Here is a 24,847-nt window from a genome sequence, read left to right as displayed (position 1 = left end):
CATGCCGGGCTCTAAGGGTGGCATGAGTGGGTTTTAGGCAGTGAGCCCACAAAAAGGCATTATGAATGGGCCTTTAATCCATTGCCCTTGGAAGCCTCAAAGCTTCACTCCAGGGGGAAGCAATGAATGTCTTGGAAATGAGCCCCCTTTTACCAGTCCAAAGAATATGACTCGCGGTTTGCGGGTCAAACGAGTTGCACAGCCGCATGTACATAGGTATACAAATTAATTCACCTCAGCCATAGTTTATCCAATTTCATCCATATTTTATTCCTTTGTTTGATCCAAATCTTTGTGTCACGTCAAAGGTTACAAAATTCAATATTTTTGTGCTTGTTTATTACTTCATAATTGCCCATCCAGGCCTATCATGTAGCAGTTTACAAATTTTGCTTGCTCTCACGAAATCCAAACATCACACCCAATGCATTTCGGCTCCTTAGCCTTCGTCAGGGGTATCTGGGATTTAAAAAGTACATATCAGCCATAATCGTTCCACATCCCACGTAACAAAAAGTAGAATTCTAACATATGCCACCCTCCCGACCGGAACAACTAAATCACATAATTAAACCGAAACCCTCCCATTCATTACGTCACCCGTCTGTCTTACAAAAGTAATGACATGTGCCACTAGTACAAACGCTATCTTAGAAAAGTACTCTCATGTGCCCCTAGTGCAAACACTGTTTTCAAAACCCAAACTCCTAACCGACTGTTTGTGCATTTACCTCCGTGTTAAAAAAGAATTTTTACCAGACCATAGGGGAAGGCGTGGCTCCCATGCCATCACTATGGCAGGATTGCCGTCAACTTGAAGAGGGGACGGTTGGACAAGCACTGTGATTTGTGAGGCTCTCTGCCCAGGGTCACTATCCCGTGGAATGCCAGGGGGTATTTTAATTAGGGGTGGGTGTAACTCACGGAATTTGCTGTTACATTTTTTTTGCGAAATTACAGCAAAACTATCTGAGATTACACAGACTTGTGCATGGGGCGTACCCAGCATTTAGCGCTATTTTCTTTTCCAAATTGACAGCGCGATGCATTTTGCACTAAGAAAATAGAGCTAAATGTATCAGGACACGAACAGCAGCAGCTGCTCTCCCTCGCTAAGTTTGTTGTTCCTGTGCTCCTGCAACAGGATATTTGTGCCAGTTTACTCATAATTATGTGAACAGGTGGAATTGTGCACTTTTTCAGTAATTTCGTCAAAAGACTGGCAAACCCTGTATACACGTATTTACTAAAGTGCACTGATTTCTTTAGAAGTGTGTATTTGTGTATCTATGTAGAAGATGTACAAAGTCTATTCATTTTTTCAGGATTCGTCAATAAATTTGGCAAAATATTTAGATGAAGTGTACAAAATTTGGTTGATAAAGGGAGAAAAGTTTTTCATAAAGTGAGCAGAATAATTATGTGAACAGGTGTAATTGTGTAATTTTTCAGTAATTTCGCATCAAAGGAGTAACACGAAATTACTCTGATTACTCTGGCGTAAATATATTTCACCCAGGCCGAATTTTAGTATGTATTGCTTAAGCTCTGTACCCTTCAAAGCCAAAGAAAAAAGGATTTGCCTGCATGATGTCTGTCAGGTTCCTGCTCTGGAATGGCCTCTCCAATGAGTGTTGAAGGTACTCTCCTGGCTTTATAGCAGAATTGATGGGACCCCCTCTAGACTTGATCAAGTCAGGGAAGGAGGGGAATAAGACAATATGACAGAGAGAACAAATTTCCCTTATCTACCACATGATTCTAATGCAACAGTATTTCAAATAATTAATCAAATGTTGGTGACAGAAGCTCATCAATAACCTACATTTCTTTCAAAAAATAATTTATTTCATTTTTATAAATATAAATTCCATTAGCTTGCATCAATTAATATTCCTTTGTCAGTTCCTCATAAAATGCGAGAAATCAATTTTTATAAAGAGAGAATTTTTTTTATATACAAATAGTGTAAACAGAGAAAAGCATAATAAGGTGCATATAAACCATAACTATATACAAAATAGAGTTACTACAAATTGATACATGATTCATTACCCCCCTGGAAGAAAGAGAAAATACCCACATCCGCACACATACTCAACAATCCAAACATTCTCACTCTAGCTACATACACTGCCACACCATTTGAAACAAGGAAGTAAACTCATGAATACCCTGCGGGGTCTCACATTGATCTTGGAGACCTGTATTCATGAGTTTACCCGCCTAATAGAATGCGCCACGCAGGCGCGAAATCACCGCCGCGCAGGCACGGCGGCCGGGCCGAGACGGAACCACTCCGTCATTAGCACAGCCCACCCGTGGCTGGTGACGGAGTGGTTCCGTCACCAGCATAGAAGGGGTTAAGGAACAGGTTTGTCTGTCTGCTGGAGAAAGAGGTAGCTGGTTCAAGGACCCCCGGTGCTAGAAGGAGCCAGAGCGGCCACTTCCTAGGGGAGAAGAGGACCCTTGAGGTGCTCGAAGTCCAGTGTGCGGGACTCCACATCAGTGGTGTGCTGCTGGGAAAACTGTGAAAAGCCTCTGACCCTACAAATCCTTCAATCAATCAATCAATCAGTAGATTTGTAGAGCACTTCTTGTCACCCATGAGGGTATCCAGAGGCTAAAAGAACTGAGGTTGTTGAAATCATTTAAGAACCCCAGATAATGAAGAGTCAGCCAAGACAACGCCTCCAACATCCCACTGAGATGCAGCCTGCTGCTCCCAGGTCACTGACTCCACCCAGGCATGTCTCCACATGAATCCCCCGTCCGCTGATGCGCCCCACGGGTCCTTTTTAAGGAACTGCTGTCCTCCAATCACCACTTCTGAAAAGAGACTTCCTTTTGAATGACTGTCTGCGGTACAAAAAAGTCGTTTTTGTTCACCCAAACCAATTTCTGTTATTCATTTATTTATAAATCTTCCACAAAAATGACAAACATTTCTGGGTGTATTTTTGTTTGGTTGTCATTACACACCCTGGACACACACATTTGCTGTGGGCGTTCCCTTTTGCTCTGGCCAGGGCACCAAACATGCGATAGGATACACTTATCGACTCTAGTTTACCTCTAGATGGAAGGTGTGTGGACGGAAGGTGTGTGGACAGAAGGAGAGCTGGAACACAGCTCACATCAGGACTGTGTCTATTCTCTCCTTGTACTGCCAGGACACCTCTTGACTGGGCTGAGGTATCTAATGACATCTGGAACCCTCATAAACACTGCCAAATTCTTTAAAATAGTGTCCATAATTCTTTGGATAAATGTTATTAATAAAGTGTGCTAAATGCTATGATAATGTTATCATCATTCTTTATTACACAGTGTAGAATTGTAAATTTTGTAAAATGCAATCATGTCAATAAATGAATTGTATTCTTTAACAACATCTACAGAATTCATTAAGTGCATTGTGTAGTGCTGTTTAAAAAGAAATGCAGAATTTATTGATAATGGTTTTGAAACTTATGCTACTTGTTTGCAGATTTCGTCTCAAGTCTGTGCTAAGCCTAGTAGACTCGTAGGGCCAGATGTATCAAGATACACTTTTGCGATTCTCAAAAAGCGATTTTTAAGGAATCGCTATTTGAGAATTGCAAAATGGTATGTATGTAGAAATTCGCTATTTTTTAGCGATTTCTTAAAATTCCTTAATTGTGATTAGAAAATTGCTAATCGTAATTAAGGAATAATGTCCCATTCATTTCTATGGGCCAGGAGGCCCATTGGAATGAATGTGAAATTATTCTCAATTTGCGATTCACAATTTGCTAATCGCAAATTGAGAATAATTTCAAGGGTGCAGGGGTGTCCAAAGGACACCCTGTTGCACCCCTGAAATAAACATGCGTCTACATGTGGTGCACATACATGCCGCATCACAAGGCACTTTGAAAAATGCAAAAATGGGCATTTTTCAAGAAATTCGCAAATTACCACTAACTTGAAGTTGGCGGTAATTTGCGATTCCTTAAGGACAATTGGCAATTTTTTTTGCATCATACATTGCATTTAAGGAATCGCAAATCTTGAGATTCCTTAAATGCAATCGCAAAATAAGGAATCGCAAATTTGCGATTCCTTATTTTGCACTGAAATTTGCTACATACATACCATTTTGCTCAAATGATTTTCGGCGTTTGCGAACCCATTGGAGCTTCATACATCTGGCCCTTATTTACTAAAGTGCACATATTTCTTTAGAAGTGTTCATTTGTGTATCTATGCAGAAGATTGTACAAAATCCCTTCATTCTTTTCAGGCTCCTTCAATAAATTTGGCAAAATCTTTTAATTAAGTGCACAAACTTTGGTCGATAGAGGGAGAAGAATTTTTCATAAATTAAGTAGGATTTTTTCATAAATAGTCTGGAATATTTAATAAAGCGTGTAGAATCCTTAACCAAAATGGACAGAATTGTTTTACAAAGTGTGCTGAATAAATTAATACACTGTGCCAAACACCTTCATAGAAGAGTCCAGAATGTTTTACTCAAAGTTCAAAGTGTTCTAATAAAGTGAGCAGCACTATTTTGTGGTTTCCGAAGATATTTTAAATAGGATCGTGAATTATTTAATAAAGTGTTCAAAATTATATAAAGTGGAAACATAAGTTTATCATATGTTTAGAAAATCATTTAATTAATTTTGTGCTATATTTATGAAAAGAGGGCAGGTAGTTTTGCTAATTAATTAAGCGTGCAACTATGTGTACAGAATTATTTATTAAATTGTGCAGAGGTTCTTAAAAAGTATGCCTTGTTCTTCATTATATTGTCCCAGTTACTTGAAGTACGTGTGTGGAAATATAATACAAAATCCAAGATGGAATTCATCTATTTCCTGTGATGTAATTTCCTTTTTAGGCCGTATGTGAGCAGGTACTGAGGAGAGATGGGTGTTTTGCAATGCATTCAATGCCATATTCTTGGTTGCATTAATCTCACATTTACTTTAATTTTTGTCCCTGATGTTTTGCTGGATTTCTAGGTCTGGAAGATCTAAGTTGGGTTCTTTTTAAACCCTAATTATGGGTGGGTTTGGTACTTTGCTTTTTAAAACCTGCATTAGTTGATCACCTTTCATAAAAGAACTGCTAGGACTGCCAAAAACATTTATTTGATCTTTAGTGGTGTTTTCTAATAACTGTGGCCCTCTCCAGCAGACACTTGACACAAAGGTGCTTATATAAAGGCAGGGTCAACCTTTCCTCTGGGTATCAAAAGAAAAACCTGATAGACCATCAAAGTGTCCAGTCCTTAATAATGAGATTTTCAGGTTTGGTTTATAGAAAGTGTGGAATTTTATACAGGTGTTTGTGTCATTTGTAGACATATTTAATAACGTGTGCAAAATGAATTACAAATGTGTTTCTATCAATAAGGTGTGCATTTATTATAGGGCGTGATGGCTTACGATGGCGTGTCTTGAATGTTTCCATAGGTGTTCTTCAAAACAGTGCGCAGAATTATTTAAGAACTTCTGTAGGATTGTATCCTCTGAAGTGCATGTGTATCTCAACGAAGTGGGTCAAATTCAATAAATTGCAGAATCTTTTATAAATAGTGCAGATTTCGTTAATAAAGTGAGGAATTTTATGGAAAAGTTTGAAGAATGTATTCAAAATGTGTGTAATAATGTTTTTTAAAGGTGCACTTATTTCATTAGCAAAATATACACGTAGCTTTGCTAAGTTATACAACTTTAAAAAAAAACAGGTGTTTTACCTCTCTGAAGGCTGCTGGTGGCCTCGTTGGCACCCGTCTATACGACCTCTGGGAGTCGTAGCTTTACTTTCTGGATTTAATCCCGCCTCTGGTGCATCCTTCCTGGAGTAAGCTCCACCCCTCCGTTCCTCACCGCTGCAGAGGCTCAAGAACCCGCCTAGTGGAGAACATGAAGACAACGGGTGCTGGTCTGGGGGACACAACGCAGTTCTTCCTTGTAGCTCTTGTGGTAGAAGGACCTTCCATCTCACAGGATCAGCTGACTCAGGGTGGGACCAACGATGGAGACTAATGCTTCCTCACCTGCAAAACCCAGTATGAGACTTAGAAGGGCATGGTTGGAAACATCAGCATGGAGCTCAGGAGGCATGAAAACATAGGAGTTAACTTTTAACACCTTAGCTGCGATGGAACGTCCAGCTCCAGTGCTGGACGTTCCATTGCGCAGGTGCAGTTGGAACGTTCAACGGCCGACGGCAGCACTACGGAGGTAGTGGTGCCGTTGGTCGTGCGCAGCACTTATGAGGTTAAGATGCATAGTCCTAAGAAATGTAAATTTTAGATGAGAAACGTGACCTCTAAACAAGATTGTGAATGTTTTCTAAGTATTACATGTGAAAAGAGCATGACCATCTTGATTCAGGGTTACAAGAGGGACATACTACACACAATAGAGTTATTATTGAAAACTCGCCCAGATAAAATATTTGTAATTGATACAAACATAAAAAAGACAACCGTTACATGAATATAACTTGTTTTCTCACAGATTTATTATGATTTATGTTTTCTTTATTAAACACACCCAATAAAACACACCTGAGATTTAAGCTATAATTAATCAGATTTACTTGCGGGCATTACTTTTGATTGGAAGTACCTGGTGGTCGGGTCCTCTTGGCCAGCACCATATTGCAAATATCAAAGGATGATTTACAAAACTAAATACAAATTTGCTGAAGGGATTCTCAGTGGAATGTATGAGAAGCCCCCAGTGATGCAAGATTTGGTTTGCTCCATTTTAACTTCATACACAGGACCTATGTAGCCCCAGGGATGCTGCACAAAATCAACTTCACAAAGTCCAAGGCCTGCCCCGAGTGCGGGGAGGAAAAGACCACATAGCTTTGCTTGGGGCTGGTGCATCAAAGGGTTTTAGTCATTCTGTCGCATGTTTATCATAGTGTTGCATCGCCCTTGCACCACACAAGGGGCAGAGTGTGACGCAACACTAAAGTCGGATTTCTCAAGCCACGTAAGGCCACCTTGCGGGCCCTGGTACAGGTTGATAAATCTGGAATAACGTAGAGCAGCTCAACGCCGCGCAATACTCTGCCCCCGGGAGGCGTTCCATTGGTGGAGCCTGGGTGTTCACACGCATCCACCCATGGTTTTTGGTGCATTCCCAGTGGTAGACCTGGGATTGGGTCAAAATGCTACACCTCCCCAGGGGAGGCATAATAAGGAGGAATAATATCTTTATTTTTCCTTGTTTTTTGCTTACTAGGCACGGATTCCATCAGTTCGAAACACAAAATCAAAAACAGATCCATGTAGTCTGTCTTGCTTCTGGGCAAAAGACGGACAGTGACCACATGGTGGAGAGCCAGAGGACCCCCACTGTCCAGTTGGATTAAAGAGTGGTCCCTGGCAGAGGAAATTAGAATGAAACTCACTAGAATTGATGGAAAGTTACCAGAGGACTTAATGAATGAAAGGACCATCAAGCGACTTGCTCTACCTTCCTGATGCAAGACCAGATGCCCGATCCAAAGTGGTGTTTGCATTTGTATATGTACCGCCTCATATTTACACATCCATTTAACACTGGTCACTGGCCCCCAGTTGGTCTCTCCACGATGCTCCACCACTCCTGGACAGCAGAACTAGTCATCGACCTGATCTTAACCACATCCTTCACCTGACCTTGATCCTGCTCTCCCTCTAGGACATGTACTTTTCGAACTATCCCTCGACCGTGGAGACCCTGCCATTTGACCGATGCCCGGTGGAGCTTCATGTTAGCTGAAGAGGAGACGGGCTGTGGATCCCCGCTCGGCCGTCACCTACCCAGCCGGACATTGGGCAGATGTTCCTTCTTCTCTCTGTCGTATCCCCCTCCAACCCCTTCACCCTACCCCCTTCCCCCTATACGCTCCCTTCTTCTTGCCTTCTATCCCTTTAACGTTTTTCTGCTGAGACCTAGCTATCTGGCCAATGCTCGTTGGAGCTACCTGATAGTTGAAGAGGAGATGGGCTGCGGATTCCCCCTCAGCCATCACCTACCCAGCCGGACCTTGAGCAGACTTTCCCTTCATCTCTCCGTTGTATCTATATCCTACCCCTTTCTCCATACCCCCTTACCCTTCTCACTCCATTTTCCTTTTCTTCTATGCCCCTTAAATGTTTTTACTGGTATTATTGGTAATATGTAACTGATGTAAATTTGAAACTATGTGGAACCTCATGTAAAGCGCTCTGATACCTTCGGGTCTAGCCAGCGCTATATAAAACTCTTTAAACAAATAAATAAATAAAATACGTAATATCTTAAAGGCGCTCCCATTGCTATCTGTATGATGCTGTGGACATACCCGTGTACAAATCTATGCTGTACTCAAAGTTGGCCATGTTCACAATATGTTTGATTGCTTGTTTTTTCTTTGTTGAATGAACAGGATAAGTAAAAACCAATAAAAATGTTTTTAACAAAAAAATAAGCGTGTACGGCACAGTAGTTCAGATCTCTACCTGCAGAGCAAATAATGGCTTGCAAACAATCTGAATAGTTTGAGAATTCGGAAATTGGAAACGCCTTGCTGGTAGAGGAAGCATTGCCGGAAGGAAGGAACATCTCAGAAGCGATCAACAATTCGGAGACTAACCTCTTTTATGAAGGCACCGGGGATACGGTTCAGCCAAACCAATACAAAGGTTTTTCCCCTGGACTCCTTGCTAAAATCCAAACTTCCGCTTTGTGGATGCTTAATTATCAACCTCAGAACAAGAACAACAGATATAACTTAGATGTAAAAAAATAACCAATTATGCTCCAACCACAATATTTAGAATCTCATAAGTATTTAATAAAATAAACATAAAATACTAGTGGCATTTGTGGATATAGACCTTGAGGCATGTCAGCAGGTGTGACAGGCGCTGATCTCAGCTATTCCTCCTCCACAGAGTGATTCACTGAGCTCTGCACCTGGGACACCTCGCTTCGCCTATGGGCGTCGCGAGCTAGGACAGGGCTGCCATAGGTCCAGTCAGCCAGATCCCACCAGTCCTATTCAGAATAGCTTGAAATAATTCAACGTACATGTCCAGAATTCAATGAAAAGGAGAAGCCAGCCCGCCACCATCCGGAGCACAACATAGAAGGGGCAAAATAGTTTGGCATCACAAGAAGAAATGTACAGAGCCACAATTCTCAAACTTCTAAAAACTGAAGAAAAAGGCACAGCTCAAGCTTGACCTGACAAACACAGTGCACCAAGTACACAAACTGGAAAGCAGAATTGAGGATTTTAAACCCCTCTGCCCCAGATAACCCAGTAACATTAACAAAGCTGCACCAGGACCTAAAAACATAAGACCAAACAGTGGCCTGCATCAAACAAAATAATTAATGAGATACTGAAAAACAGCGACCCAGCTTGCCATTAGTAATGATAAACTTTAACACTCAGCATTGGACAACTTACCAGGACTAGGTCTGGGGGCTGATCCCTAACATATCCACTGCCTGGACCCCAAGTAACTATAGAGGTATATTTGTAAGCAGCAAACAGGGAAGGTTGTTCTCTCCCGAATATATGACTTTACAACGCAAACATTTACAACGCATGCTTTTACAATGCAGTTTTTTCATCGCAACATCCATTGCAATGCATGCCCTCACAAAGCATTTTTTAAAACTACATTTACAACGCATTCCATTACAATGCATACCATTACAACGCTTACCATTACAACGCTAAATACTTTTAGGGTAACAGTGGGGTAAGTTTTGGATAGTGTAGGGGTGAAATTACTATTCCCACTCCAGTGCAAAAGTAAGGTAAGTGTTGGATAGTGCAGGGGTTAAAATTACTATTCCCACTCCAGTGAGTGCAACAGTAGGGTAAGTGTTGGATAGTGTAGGGGTAAAAGTTACTATTCTCATGTACCCCCAAACCCATACCCACCCTAAAAACAAAAGAAATCCATTACTTACCTTATAATGCGTTGTAATCACATACGTTTTAATGGTATGCGTTGTAATAACATGCGTTGTAGTGACATGCGTTGTAATGCCTGTGTTGTAATGGCATGCGATGTAAATGCAGTTGCGTTGAGGCACCTGCGTTTTAAAGGAAGTGCGTTGTAATGACTGCGTTGTAATGGTTGTTTCCCTTCTCTGCCACCCTAAGCAGAAGAGTCCCTGTGGATATGAGACAAACAGATGCTGCACAGAAGTCAAATATGTGTCCTCACCAATCACGACAACGAACCACACACATTCAATACCGTGCCCAATAAAAATACACCCACCGGTTAACAAAAGAAAAAACACATGCACGCAATGTAGATTCCAAGAAGTCAATTGACTCAACCTAACAAATCAAATTTGGTGGAGTAAGAAAAGTGTTGGAAGTAATCAAAACAGCGTACTCACATACAAACTGCAGTGTGAAAATAAAGACTTCCAAGCCAGACATCTTCGGCCAGGAGCAGGGGTAGGTTGGGCTTTACCCAACTCTACTTAGCTCATACATGACCAACCTAGGAGCCACCTTTAAGGAATCACGGGTCCCTGGGCTAATATTAGGAGCTGGGAAGACTAGCTTCCTGCTTTGGGAAGATAAGCCACTCCTTTCATCCCAAACGAAAGAAGTCCTGCAACAAAGTCTGATCATACTGTAAACTACTGCAACCCATGGTGCCTGGAAATAACAGGACAAAAAGTAAAGTCCTAATCTTCCACAACTAGTCCAAAGTGAGAAACAAGCAATGCCAGTGTTTGCAATAAACAGGAGAATATGGAAAAGAACGAAATCTAGCTGTCTGGGAGCAGTACTCAGCAGATCGGAAAACTTCACAATTTACAAACATTGGAAAGCTTCTGAGAGAAAGCTACACAAGCCGGCAGTGCTGCCGAAGCCAACCACCGAGCCGCAAACCCCTCCGAAACTGGTTGAAAGTGTTTGATGGGTTGTCAAGCTGATGTTTCTATAGAGCGCAGGAGTCTGGGGCGAGCACTCACTAAGAACTACATTAAAACAGGGCATATTACCAACAACTAGCGATAATTATCGCTATGTTGGCTTAGCGGCAATAATTTTATCGCCGTGTTGCGGCCATTTTTATCGCTTAGGAGCCTTGCTATTATCAAGGTCTATCTCCTAAGCGATAAAAATCGGCCGAAATGCATGAATATCGCTGTAAAGTCAGCGATATTCATGCATTACCGAGCTAATGCTCTTAGCCATGTTATCCACCTCCCATTGGATAACATGGCTAAGAACTGCTCAGTTTGTAAAAAAACGGAGTCTGGTCCTGGGACAAGAGGGCAGCTGGACCTAGTATAAACGTACAAGAAAAGGGGAGTTGCTGGCCCTCACAATGATTTATTTTCTCAAACCTTTTTGAGAACACAAACAAAGGTAAATCATCTGTTTGTAAGGGTAACTTTATTTCGAACCTCTTGAAATTTTTCAATAATTTTTATATATATTTTTTCATGGGTGAGAAAAACACTTTAACATTTACACATATTTACAACTATTATACAACTAACATATATACAAACATTTTTACACAAACTTCTTTTACAAAAGAGTATAGCGATTATATATCCACAAATAATTACTCTTTGCGAAATTTCGAACCACTATAGTACCCACAAGGTAAAGAAAATGGCAACAAGAATTCAATTTCTCTTTGTTCAAAAAAATCAAAGATGATGAATAATAAATGCAAGGGCTAGTGATTTATGATGCCTGTTTGCCGTTTTGCCGACGCGTTTCGAATCTGTAAAGAATCGCAGATTCTCCTCAGGGCTCTCTCAATGTAGATAATCTATGTGAAATAGAAATATAAAGGAAGTTCGTTTCAATGACTGAAAGCTAATGCATTCAAAGACCCCCTATAAGTGCTGAGAGTAGCTAGACTAGTTACCTTCATGAATTGGTGGCGCGGTCCAATTATTTCTCAAAGGGCTGTGTCCCACGTTATTTCAATGTAACAGTCACCTGTTGTATGAAAAATTGGCATGCTTACTAGACTACCAGGAGCAGCACAGTATGACTGGCTCTGTGACAGAAAGACTGAAGACTCCCTACCTTAATCCGTTGGGGCGTTAAGGCTGTAAATAAATTCACTCTGTAGTCATTGTGAGGGCCAGCAACTCCCCTTTTCTTGTACGTTTATACTAGGTCCAGCTGCCCTCTTGTCCCAGGACCAGACTCCGGTTTTTTACAAACTTTAGAGCGGGCGCATTCCCGCGAGAGTTTTAAGGGCATCAGGATTTTCTCCATGTTGTAGTTTTTTCGAGCTAACTGCGGGGAGAGACTTTTTGTCCCTCCAAAGGAATGGGTGAGAAGGACACTCTATCATTCTCTGAGAGCCACATTCAAAATTTGTTGGCCACATCCCCCTTTGCTGAGGTCACTTTGAGTTCTTCAGCTCAACAGCAAAATGAAACGGATAAATTGACTAGACTCCGAAAAAAACATATTCGTACAGAACTTCATGGCCATTTTCTCCTGAAGCACCTAAGGGGTGGGACCATCCCGTGGGGGCTTCAGGTTAAGAATGTCCCAGTGATTTTTACTGATGACGCGTATTATAAAAAAGGTTTCAGCTGCATAAACACGAAGTGCAGCAGGGACTTAATGGTCCATACAATAGAGACAGCGCAGAGACTATGTGCTAAAGAGCTACAAGAAATTGAGGAGCTCACTAAAGCCATCAGGGACAGTCAGGTGGTTCTGGACTCTAAGGTTCTTTTAGAGAAGTTAGACAAGGAGATACAATCCTTTAAAGACAATACCATCAATAGTAAGACAATTCAGTACGAAAGGGATTCCAATTCCTTCACATTAGAAAGGGCTTACCCCTTCCTTAAAGACGACTACTATTCCCAAGCAGAATCTCGTGGAGCTCTTACAAACTTTCAAGGAAGGTCTAGGAACAGGTTCAAAACTTTCTCCGAGACCTCGTCTTCTGAGTCATCGGGCTCAGAAGCAAGAGGGAGTAATAATAAAAAACAACAGCCTTTTTTAGAGAAAGGTCAACAGTCAAAAGTAAGGTTCAAAACACCATGGGAAATGCGAACCCGGAAGAACTTCTACAAATCGTAGAGGGCCCCTCTACCATAGTCAACTTATCCACCCGGACATTGACAAGGGATGAAGGCCCACATGCATCAAGCATTTTTGCAGTCGCAGACGGTGCGATTCCTTAAAATCGGCCGTTTGCGAATGCAAAAGTGCTTGTTGGGATGCATCATGCCATTTTAGAAGTCGCATCTTTTTTACGATTTCTAAAATTGCATTAGCATTTAAGAAATCGCAATTGTGCGATTTCTTAAATGCTATGCATCATTGTTGAAAAATATGCTTTTTTTAAAATTGGAAGTGCAAATTACCACGAAGTTCAACTTCGTGGTAAATTGCGAAATTGATTAAATATGCACAAAAATGCATTTTTTAAACTGTAAAGTTACACACACACATGTCCTTAGGACATGTGTGTATGTAACTTATGCTGAAAAGTACATTTCAGGGGTGCATGGGGGGGTCCTTTGGACCCCCCCCTGCACCCATGAAATTTTCTAAGTGCCACTCGCAATTTCCATTGACTCCTATGGGCCTTTTGGCCCATAGGAATCAATGGAAATTGCGAAAATTAAGTTAAGAAATCGGTATTTCTTTGGGATTCGGTAAAAAATGCGATTTTTACCGAATCCCACAAGAATACCGAAAATATTGATGCATATCATTTTGCATTTCTTAATTTGCGATTCCTTATTTTTCGCAAATTAAGAAATGCAAAAAGACACAATGATGCATGTGGGCCGAAGAATCTGTCCTTAATTTAGGTCTAAAATTTGTCCCTTCTAGACAGACATATTTCACAAAAGTTAAACTGGAAACAATAGAATTCTGTCGCAAGATTAGACTTAAAGCCTTTTTTGCGAACCAACCTCCGAGTACCAACACAGAGACAACGGGCCTTAGGAACAAATCCACTTTCATACCGAACCAAAATATTCCAAAACAGGTATATGCGTTTGAACAAATTTTGATGTCTTCAATAAACAAACTAGAGAACGAGAAGAAATTTGTTAAACAGAACATCACTAATGGACAATGGGCGGCATTAAAAATTTTAAAGGAAGACCCGTCGGTAATAATAAAGCAGGCCGACAAGGGCGGTGCTGTTGTTATTTGGCCGAGAGATAAATATTTAGCAGAAGGATTGTCCCAAGTAAATAACCAGACATGGTATAGGAAGCTGCAAGAAGATCCGCTACAACAAATCCAGTCATTAATCACAGAGATCGTCCAAGCTGGCAGAGAAAGTGAGTTTTTGGGTCCCAAAGAAAGTGACTTTCTGGTAAAGAAATTTCCAAGAACTCCAGTGGCATATTTTCTGCCAAAAATTCATAAAAATTTGTCTAATCCCCCGGGACGACCAATCGTCTCGGGCTGTGAATCATGCCTTGAGCCATTGTCCAAATATGTGGATTTCTTCTTAAAGCCCTTCGTGGCCAAAGTCAAAGCTTATCTAAGGGACACAACTGACTTTTTAACGAAGGTGGAGGGTACCCTGTTTGACCATACATCACAACTCATGGTGACTATGGACGTTACGTCACTTTATACGCAGATCCCACAGGATGAGGCGTTAGAGGTGCTAGAACTTTATCTTGATTCTAGGGAAAGACCCCATAGAGTTCCGACTTCCTTCATTCTGAAATTAGCCGAAATAACGCTCAAAAGAAATTACTTTCATTTCAATGAAGACTTCTTCATGCAAATCAAGGGCACCGCTATGGGGTGTCCTTATGCTCCAGAAATGGCCGTATTATATATTGCTGAATACGAGAAGAAATTTGTGGAGGAAAATAACCCTTTCAAACATCATATAGTCCACTGGTATCGTTATATCGACGACGTGTGGCTCCTGTGGCAGGGGAGCCACGCCGAGTTGAGTGACTTTCACCAGTGGCTCAACACAAGACATCTGGACATAAAATTCTCAGTGGACTCGAGTAATGTGAAAATGACATTTCTGGATGTGGAAATAAAAGATGATGGTGGCTATCTAAAATCTTCCTTAATCAAGAAGGATACGGATAAAAACACCATCCTCCACTACAGAAGCTCGCACCCTAGGAATTTGGGGGCAAATTTGCCATATGGACAACTTCTCCGCATCAGGAGAAATTGTTCGGAGATAAGACAGTTTGACCAACATGGGCAAAACTTTTGTGATGAACTGAAACAACGTGGTTATCCCAAAAAGTTATTAAAACACTCTTTCAAGAGAGCACGGTATACACCCAGAGAATGCCTCTTTGAACCAGAACGAAACGTGACCTTGAGAAACTGGTTTGTGTGACGACATTTTGTGCAGAATCCCATAAAATACGACAAATGGTGTTGAAACATTGGCATTTGTTAGAGGGATTGGAGACACCATTTCCCCGCCCAATATTTGCATTTAAGAAAAACCAAAATATTGGTCAGCAAATAGTTCGTGCAGACATCAGGACAACTAAACCAAAAAGTGATTTGTTGTCCCAATGGGGCCTCAAACCGATTGAAGGACACCACAGATGTGGTAATTGCATCGCGTGTGACACGACGATTGAGGGTAAAACCTTTCAACATGTCAATACAACGTGGTCACATGTAGGCTTTACCAATTGCAGAACAAAAAATGTTGTTTATGCCATTGTTTGCCCTTGCCCTAAAATCTATATAGGCAAGACCAGTCAACAGGTGAATACACGCATGACACAACATAGGTCACACATTAAGACCAAAGTTCTAACTGCGCCCTTGGTCCAACATTTCTCTGACAACCAACATGGAGAGAACGAGTTCCAATGGACTGTGTTATTCAGTTTAAACCAATTTAAACCGGGCACTAACATTGAGCAAATTCTATTGAGAAAGGAGGCCTATCTGATACTCAAATTTAACAGTACCCAAACGGGATTGAATTCACTTTCTGAAATTTCACGTCTTTAATTCCATAGCGTGATTAATTCCCAAATGACTACAACATCCACAATGCCGAGCGGACTGTTCACTGTGATGTAGGAGCCCCACATGGCCGGCTGGCCACCAATGAGTTCGCATTTCCTGGTCTGACTATGCAAGAGTCAGGTGAGTGGTAGCGAGGTCCCAACTAATGGTAGAATACCGTAGCGTTTTCACCGGGAACTAAGTGTTTCCTTATTTTCATTTTAGCGCGACTGCAAAAAGCATAAACGAAAGCCGCGGAGGAGCTTAAATCTTGTCCCCCGCGTTTGAATAAATCTTTACAGTTTGAAATATAAGGAGAAACGGCAACGTGACCGGCGATCTCCGTTCCGTCTTGAAATACCAACAGATATGTTCCCCCCCCTCCCTCGCCGATATCGATGTATGCATGTTGTAAAGTTGGAAAATAACCTACACTAAGCACAATCAATGATTGTGCCTTGCAGATACTACAGGAATTGCATCACGAGCATTCTGACTACAGAGTGAATTTATTTACAGCCTTAACGCCCCAACGGATTAAGGTAGGGAGTCTTCAGTCTTTCTGTCACAGAGCCAGTCATACTGTGCTGCTCCTGGTAGTCTAGTAAGCATGCCAATTTTTCACACAACAGGTGACTGTTACATTGAAATAACGTGGGACACAGCCCTTTGAGAAATAATTGGACCGCGAGACCGCGCCGCCAATTCATGAAGGTAACTAGTCTAGCTACTCTCAGCACTTATAGGGGGTCTTTGAATGCATTAGCTTTCAGTCATTGAAACGAACTTCCTTTATATTTCTATTTCACATAGATTATCTACATTGAGAGAGCCCTGAGGAGAATCTGCGATTCTTTACAGATTCGAAACGCGTCGGCAAAACGGCAAACAGGCATCATAAATCACTAGCCCTTGCATTTATTATTCATCATCTTTGATTTTTTTGAACAAAGAGAAATTGAATTCTTGTTGCCATTTTCTTTACCTTGTGGGTACTATAGTGGTTCGAAATTTCGCAAAGAGTAATTATTTGTGGATATATAATCGCTATACTCTTTTGTAAAAGAAGTTTGTGTAAAAATGTTTGTATATATGTTAGTTGTATAATAGTTGTAAATATGTGTAAATGTTAAAGTGTTTTTCTCACCCATGAAAAAATATATATAAAAATTATTGAAAAATTTCAAGAGGGTCGAAATAAAGTTACCCTTACAAACAGATGATTTACCTTTGTTTGTGTTCTCAAAAAGTTTTGAGAAAATAAATCATTGTGAGGGCCAGCAACTCCCCTTTTCTTGTACGTAAGAACTGCTCAGGGCAGGTGTTAGCTTTTGGAGATATTCCCGCTTAGCGCGAATATCTCCAAATGTTGGTAATAGGAGATAGCGATGTTAGCGACTGTTTCCAGTCGCTAACATCTTGGCACGCCCACTTTGCATGTCATTAGTGATAAATATCTCTGACATGCAAAGCGGGGCCCAAGATGGTCGCTATCTCCTACTAGCTGTCGCTAACTGGTGTTAGCGACAGCTAGGTAATAGGGAGATAATTTTATCTCCGCTTTCTTGGTTTTTAAAGCCAAAAAAGCGGAGATAAATCCCTTGATAATATGCCCCAGAGTCCCCACCAACAGAGACATGCACCCGCTGTCCAGAAACCAAGTGCAAAAGATACATAGGCATGCTGCCAGTAAACAACGCCCGTCAAGCACATCTGTCAACAACACCCGTCAAGCAAACCTGTCAACAACGCCTGTCAAGCAATCCTGTCAATACCGCCTGTCAAGCACAACTGTCAACGCCTGTCAAGCAAACCTGTCAACAACGCCCGTCAAGCAAACCTGTCAATACCGCCTGTCAAGCACAACTGTCAACGCCTGTCAAGCAAACCTGTCAACAACGCCCGTCAAGCAAACCTGTCAACAACGCCTGTCAAGCAAACCTGTCAATGCCTGTCAAGCAAACCTGTCAACGCCTGTCAAGCAAACCTGTCAACAACGCCTGTCAAGCAAACCTGTCAAAAACGCCCGTCAAGCAAACCTGTCAAGAACGCCTGTCAAGCAAACCTGTCAACGCCTGTCAAGCAAACCTGTCAATGCCTGTCAAGCAAACCTGTCAATAACGACTGTCAAGCAAACCTGTCTATACTGCCTGTCAAGCAAACCTGTCAACGCCTGTCAAGCAAACTTGTCAACAACGGCTGTGAAGCACACCTGTCAACAACGCCCGTCAAGCAAACCTGTCAACAACGCTGGTCAAGCTGCTGGGCATACAAAACACAGTGACCTTTAGGATACACCTTGAGAGAAGGAAATATGTTTCCATCACAAAGCTATACAATCACTGGAAACATGGAAACCAGTTCACCTGGAAGCAAACCCCAATACAACTCAAAGAGACGTGCCCGCTCCCCCAGACGAAACAGGAATTTACCCAAAACACAGTTTCTAGACCTGCTACTAAAAGAAATACAATAGGCAATGCAGTGGGTAACTCAAAGATAAAGAACACAATAAAAAGCTGCAAAATACTAAAGACAAACTACAGCATAACCCAATAGTTACTCACTGTGAAGAATTAGAAAAAAAAGGCAAATATTGACCAAATACAGGATCATGGATCACTTAGAAGAGAGCCGAAGTAGCAACACTAACAGCGGAGAAACAACAATGAATATTTCAACATTATAACTTGGCTTTAAAGAAAATGAGAGACATTTCCCCATGCACAGCCTCAATGACAGGGAAACAGGAAACTAATATAGGGGATTTTTCTGTAAGTAGTGCTCTCACAACGTGTAAGTCATTGTCCCCTTACTGAAACGGCTCCCAAGGAGAGAGGAAAAGGAGATAGAAACTGAGGTTTATGTGGTTCAACCAAGGTGCAGCCTTTTATTCACATAGCCACATATTATCAGCGAGAATAGATAACTATAGTTAGGCAGACAATATTGCCAATGGAATGCAGGACGAAAGATCATCAATGCAGCCCAAAGATTATACAATCAATACAACGGTTGTCTCAGTTTTCCATTACGATGCAACACTCAGGATGCAAAGTGTCAGAAGGCCCTTTTTCGGTTGTATGGCATTACAACGCAGGCTTTTACCCCGCATGCCATTACAACGCGGGGATTACAACGAAAGTCGTTACAACGACGTTCGCTGGAGGGCGATGAATAGTGGAATAGTTTAATTTTCTATTCCAACTCCATCCCACGTTGACAGTAGGGAAGGTGTTGGATAGAAAATTAAACTATTCCCTATCCAACAGCGCCCTCCAGCGAAAGTCGTTGTAACGACTTTTATTGTAATCCCTGCATTGTAATGGCAGTGCGGGGTAATCCCCGCGTTGTCATGGCTGTTCCCCCCTTTTTCTGTTAACCATCTCCCATGCCATCCATGCCCTTACTAAGGGCCTCGGGAGATTATTGGCAAGCATACCTTAGAAGCAATGTCCCCTCTATCGCACAGAGGGATGGCCAATACCCACAGTTCCATACCAACACATACTCCAGGGCACCGCATAGCGCTCCGTCCCTGCCTGGGTACCTGTGATCAGGCAATTCCCCCCAAAATGTTCAACTCCAGGCATACCAGGGTAGGGCATAAAGGTCCAGGACACCAACAGGTCAGTCCCCGCTTCCTGCCTGCCCAGTGCCCACAAAAATCAATGCCCCTCCTAGGGTCAGATCAGTAAATCAGTCCAAACTTTGGGTAGCCCCCTTTTTTCTGCAGCTAGAAATTCCGCCACTTCCGCCTTCATTCAGTTGTGGCTGGGCGGGTGTGTGATTCGGTATGCTGAGAGATGGTGTGTGGTGGAGAGAAAAATAGGCTAATCCACCTCTCAAAGCCTTGAATAATGCTCTGGTCCAAGGTACCTCCTGATGACCCTCCTTCGCTCCGCGGTAAAACAAATAAAGGACTCCACACCATGACTCCTGCCCGTGGATCGACTAATGGCATCCCCTCTCTATTTGCAGGGGGTGCCTGGTCATTAGCCAAATTTGTAATGATACAGGATGACCCATTAAATACTGGTGCCTGCCAACCACTAGAGTGCAGCAGCACAAAAATGTCTGCCCCGAATAGGCTTCTACCACCCAGAAGAGAAGGGTTAAAGTGCAAAAGTGCAAAAATCAAGATAACAACCAAGCTGAAAATGTCAAAGTGAACTTAGGAGAAACAATTCTCCAAGCATCAAAAACGACTACAAACAGATTCAAGGTAACTTTCCCAGTAGTGAATTTAGTTCTGTTCTTCCAAGCAGCATTTATAATGGATTCATGTTTAAAATCAGGCAGTAACAAATTCAAGATAACTTTCTCGATTGCAAAGTCCTTTACCAATCCAAAGGCAGTAGTTAAGGACACCCCCCACCACAGACTTTATGTGATCAGATCTCAGCCTTCTTCGAGGAAAAGATTCATAATATCCAAAAAGAATTCAGCACTTCATTGACACCTTTACAGGATCTAGAACTAGATCCTACTTACATAGAGCCTTCGCTCCAGGCCTTTGATAGAATTTCTTTGGAGCAGTCGCACCAAGCTATTCTTTCATGTAAATCTGGGTCCCCTTTGGATGCCTCTGTCCCATTTCACTACTTCTCACCCTTGGCAAGATTGTAGACAGATTTGTCAACAGGCAAAGGCCATAATTGTACACCCTCTCCAATCCGGATTTAGATCTAAACATTCAACAGAATCTGCTCTATTAGAATTGGTAGATACACTGAAACTCACTTTAGACAACAGAAAGAATGTAGTGCTGTTCCTATTAGATCTGTCTGCTGCATTATATACCATTTCGCATAATATTCTTGTTAGACCCAGGGTCCCAGGTTGGCAGAGGTAGGTACCTTAGGCCAAGTAGGGACCCATGTTACAACATCAGGGAAACGAAGGACACCTTCTTAGATAGCCCCACTCACCCCCTCGGTAGCTTGGCACAAGCAGCCAGGCTTATCTTCAAGGCACATGTGTAAAGTATTCGCAACCACGCTCACAATAATCCAATGATGACACCACAAATAGACTCCACACGTGTTTTGTATAAACGAGTATAAACTTTATGTAAAAAGATATACCATAAGACCACACAATATAAAACCAACATATGAGGTTGTGTAATATTTCTCCTGGCCGGTTGTTAGGCCAGCCAGCCCTTGTAAGTTCTGGCGATGTCAATGAGCACTTCTAAACATCCTCCTGTACTCATTATCACATGTCATACAGTTCGTAATGCTGGAATCAGGTACTTTTGCAGTGTAAAAATACTGTAATGCGTAACATAGCAATCAGACACTCTGAAATTAAAAGAATGCATTGCGTTATGCAACAAACAGCCACTTTGCAATGTAAAACAATGCAATGCGTAATCCAACCACCAGATGTCATTCTGCAATAATAAGGCAATGCGTGTATACTAATCAGGAAATTCGTTATGCAGGAACAATGCAATGCGCAATACACTAATCAGGTAGTTCGTTATGTAGGAACAAGGCAATGCATCATACGACAATCAAGTAGTTCGTTATACAGAAATGTTGCAATGTGTAATAAGTCAGTCAGGTACTCCGCTCTCAGAAATGGAATACTACGTAGTACACTTAGGCCCGATCACCGGGCCTTAGGTGGTCTCTCCACCTCCTCTTCTAACCTTCAGGCAGCCTCTCACAGTTGCCCCCAACACAGTACGATATAATTCCAAAGTGCAGCATCGAGCTTCGGCCCCTGTACCGCCACTCCCTTTTGGCAATACGGGCCATGACACGAGCCGATGCAGAGGCTTGTGCTGCCAACACGAGACTGAGGCAGAGAGCGTCTCCCTCCAAGCCCGTGCCCCACCCCAGGAGTCCACACACGTTACCTGGGGGGCGCAAACCCACTCTCCTCTCCTTGTCCAGCAGCTGGGCCTCCAAGCAGCTTTGTAAAATGGCAATGGCGGCTTGGGCCGGTAACCGAGCTCCTCCGGGACTGCCGGTCTGGGCCGGTTCACGTTACGAAGCTCTCAGGCTGGCACAAAGCACACACACACAGCATCGTTGAGTCTTCCTTCACTCCGGGTGCACGATCACTGGGCACTCCACACACAGGTCTCAGGCTGCACGAAGATCACACACGCAGCGTCGCTGAGACTCCCTTCACTCTGGTGCACTCAATAACACAGCAAATCCTCATGAAAGTCTCCTGGTGCACAACGCACCCGCACCCAGCGACGATGAGAGTCACACGGATTCCGGTGTATACTATGACAAGCCAAATCCTCATGAGGGTCTCACAGTGCACAACGCACACGCTTACAGCATTGATGAGACTCACTTGGATTCCGGTGCACACAATCACTGGACAATCCTCACAACGGGGTTCAGGTTGCACAAAGTACATGCACACAGCATCGCTGATCCTTGCTTGGATTTCAGGTGCCCCCGATCACAGACCGATCCTCCTGAAGGTCTCAGTGCTGCACAAAGCACACGCACACAGCGTCACTGAGACTCACTTGGACACCAGGCGCCCACGTTCACAGGCAGTTCTTACGAGGGTCTCAGCCTGTAACAGGCACGCTCCCACAGTGCCGCGGAGACTCTCTGGGAAACTTTTATGTTCCTGTGTTTCCAAACAGGGACCCAGCTCAGGCCCTTGGGAATAGTTACTTCAGGACACAGCACACAACAAAGTCCTTCAAGCATGGGGACACAGCAAAAAACAAAGTCCCTTAAGCCTTTCCTTGATTGTAACAGCAAACTGCAGGTCAGCCCCAGATCATACAGCAAGGGTCAGTCTTATCCTTCAGTCTCTTCAGTTGTTTCTTCCTTGGCAAAGGTCCTCTTGACCACGAAGTAGCTCCAGTCTTATTCACACTTGATCAAGCCATTCTCCAAAGTTCAGGGGCTTTAGCTCTCATAGATATACCCCTCAATGGATTTGAAGTCTTTGTGCTTCAGGGGGCACTGACCCCTGTTCAAACCAGTTCTGGGTGCCTCCCTGCCAGTGACACCTTTTTTCCTTTGATTAGTGGGGGTCTGGATTCTCAATTACTCGGCAGGAGATGATCCAATTGTTTTATGGCAGCAACCCAGGCCTCTTCACCTCTAAGGGCTTCTCCTTCCCCTACACTCCAGATGCCGGTCAGCCGGTGGCTGTCTCACCTCCTCCCCTGGGTCAAGACATTCCCCAGATCCTGTTGCTTTCAAATCCAGACAGTCAATCCACAGCCAGGCAGAGACACACAGAAATTTTAGAGCACAAAAACTCAGCCACTTCTAAAAGAGTGGCTTCTGAACACACAATGCAAAAACCACCTTCATAAAAAGATGTGTTGTTACATTGTGAGTTCAGGTATACTAAACTTCACCTTTCCATCTTAGACCCTTGGGAAGATAGGCTGGAAAACATTTTACACAGCCTTCCCATTCTATCCTATGGGCAAGATGACCTTTCAACTGTGAAAAACGAATATGGAGATTATTTCACAGTCAGGACATGACATACACCTTAGTACATGTCCTACCTTTCATATGCACTGCACCCTGTCCAGGGGGTACCCTAGACCCACCATAGGGGTGTCTGATGTACACAGAAAGGGAAGGGTAAGGTCTGTCAACTGAATGCACTTGACAGAACAACATGGCAGTTTAACAACCTGCGTGCAGGCCCTGCAATGGCAGCCCTGAGTGCCCTTTTTAAGGCTACTTGTGTGGGTTGCACAAATAGTGCTGCAGTTGGATAACAAGCCCTGGCACACATAGTGCACTTTACTAGGGAATTCACTTAGTAAGGCAAACATACCAGTCATGGACAACCAATTACCATTACTTCATACAGGGAACACTTACACTTTGACACTGTTTAGCAGTGGCAAAGTGTCCAAAGCATCTAAGTGTTATTGTTATTGTTAAATTTATATCTAGGGGCAATGGCTACCCAAACGGGTTTCCAGGCGCCCTGTGGAAATGACAGAAAAGAAAGAAACTACTGATTAAAAAGCCAGGTTTTAAGAGACTTACAAAAAAGTGTAACATTCATCTGTGTGCGAAGAGACAACAGAAGAGCGTTCCACAGAACAGGGCCCAAATAGGAAAAAGAACGGCCACCCATACGGGATAGTCTGATCTTAGGTACCTGAAATTTGGCCTAAGTGCGTGAAGGCAGATAAGGGCGGACTAGATTTTGCACGCACATGGGTGCCATGCCGTGCTTGATTCTGAACATATAGTTCAGAGCATTAAACTTAATTCGATTTCCAACTCTTAACCAATGAAGGAGGCAGAAATAGAAGCTGTTCTCGGAGTTCGGCATAGCAGTCTAGCCGCGGAGTTTTGAACTCTCTGTAGCTTTTGTATCACATCTTTATTAGCTCCAAGATAGAGGATGTTACCGTAGTCCAGTGGAGAAGTAACAAGAGCCTGGAGTACGGTTCTCTGAATAGGGCTAGGGAGCATCCACACAATTTTTCTCAGCCACTTCAGAATGGTGAAGCATGTTGCAGCAACCTTCGTGGCTTGTTGACGCATAGATAGTAAGTCGTCAATAATAAAACCAAAGTTGCGAACATGATGGGAAGGCTGCGGTACTGCACCCATTTCAGTGGGTCAATGTTGAGGACCCCAAAGCTCTTTGTCTTTCCTCAATACCAGATTCTCTGTTTTTTCACCCTTCAGCTTGAGAAAATTGGCATGCATCCAAGATGCCACCTTGCACAGCCCAGCCTGAAGAGCAGAAGGCTCTGAGTTTTTAGTCGAAGAGTGAGAAGATAATCTGAGTGTCGTCGGCGTAAGAAAATAACATCCACCCAGCTTCTTCGACGATCGTTGCCAGGGGTCTAAAATACATGTTAAACAACAAAGGACTAAAGATAGACCCCGGTGGG

The 24,847-nt window shown here is 42.7% G+C and overlaps 1 protein-coding gene across 2 annotated transcripts in view; it reads right to left on the bottom strand.

Annotated features, from left to right (window-relative positions):
• Window positions 1–24,847, bottom strand: part of LOC144799745 (monocarboxylate transporter 13-like) — a 241,066-nt gene that overhangs the window by 43,815 nt on the left and 172,404 nt on the right. For both annotated transcript variants that reach the window (XM_078671272.1, XM_078671271.1), the window contains exon 2: window positions 5,732–6,034. The gene's annotated coding sequence lies outside the window, so the exon portion shown is untranslated. The remainder of the gene's footprint in view (window positions 1–5,731; window positions 6,035–24,847) is intronic.

Source organism: Lissotriton helveticus, chromosome 12 (genome assembly GCF_964261635.1).
Source record: "Lissotriton helveticus chromosome 12, aLisHel1.1, whole genome shotgun sequence".
Classification (NCBI taxonomy): domain Eukaryota; kingdom Metazoa; phylum Chordata; class Amphibia; order Caudata; family Salamandridae; genus Lissotriton; species Lissotriton helveticus.
The sequence above is the reverse complement of the archived record's forward strand: the minus strand, read 5'-3'. Positions and strand labels throughout refer to the sequence as shown.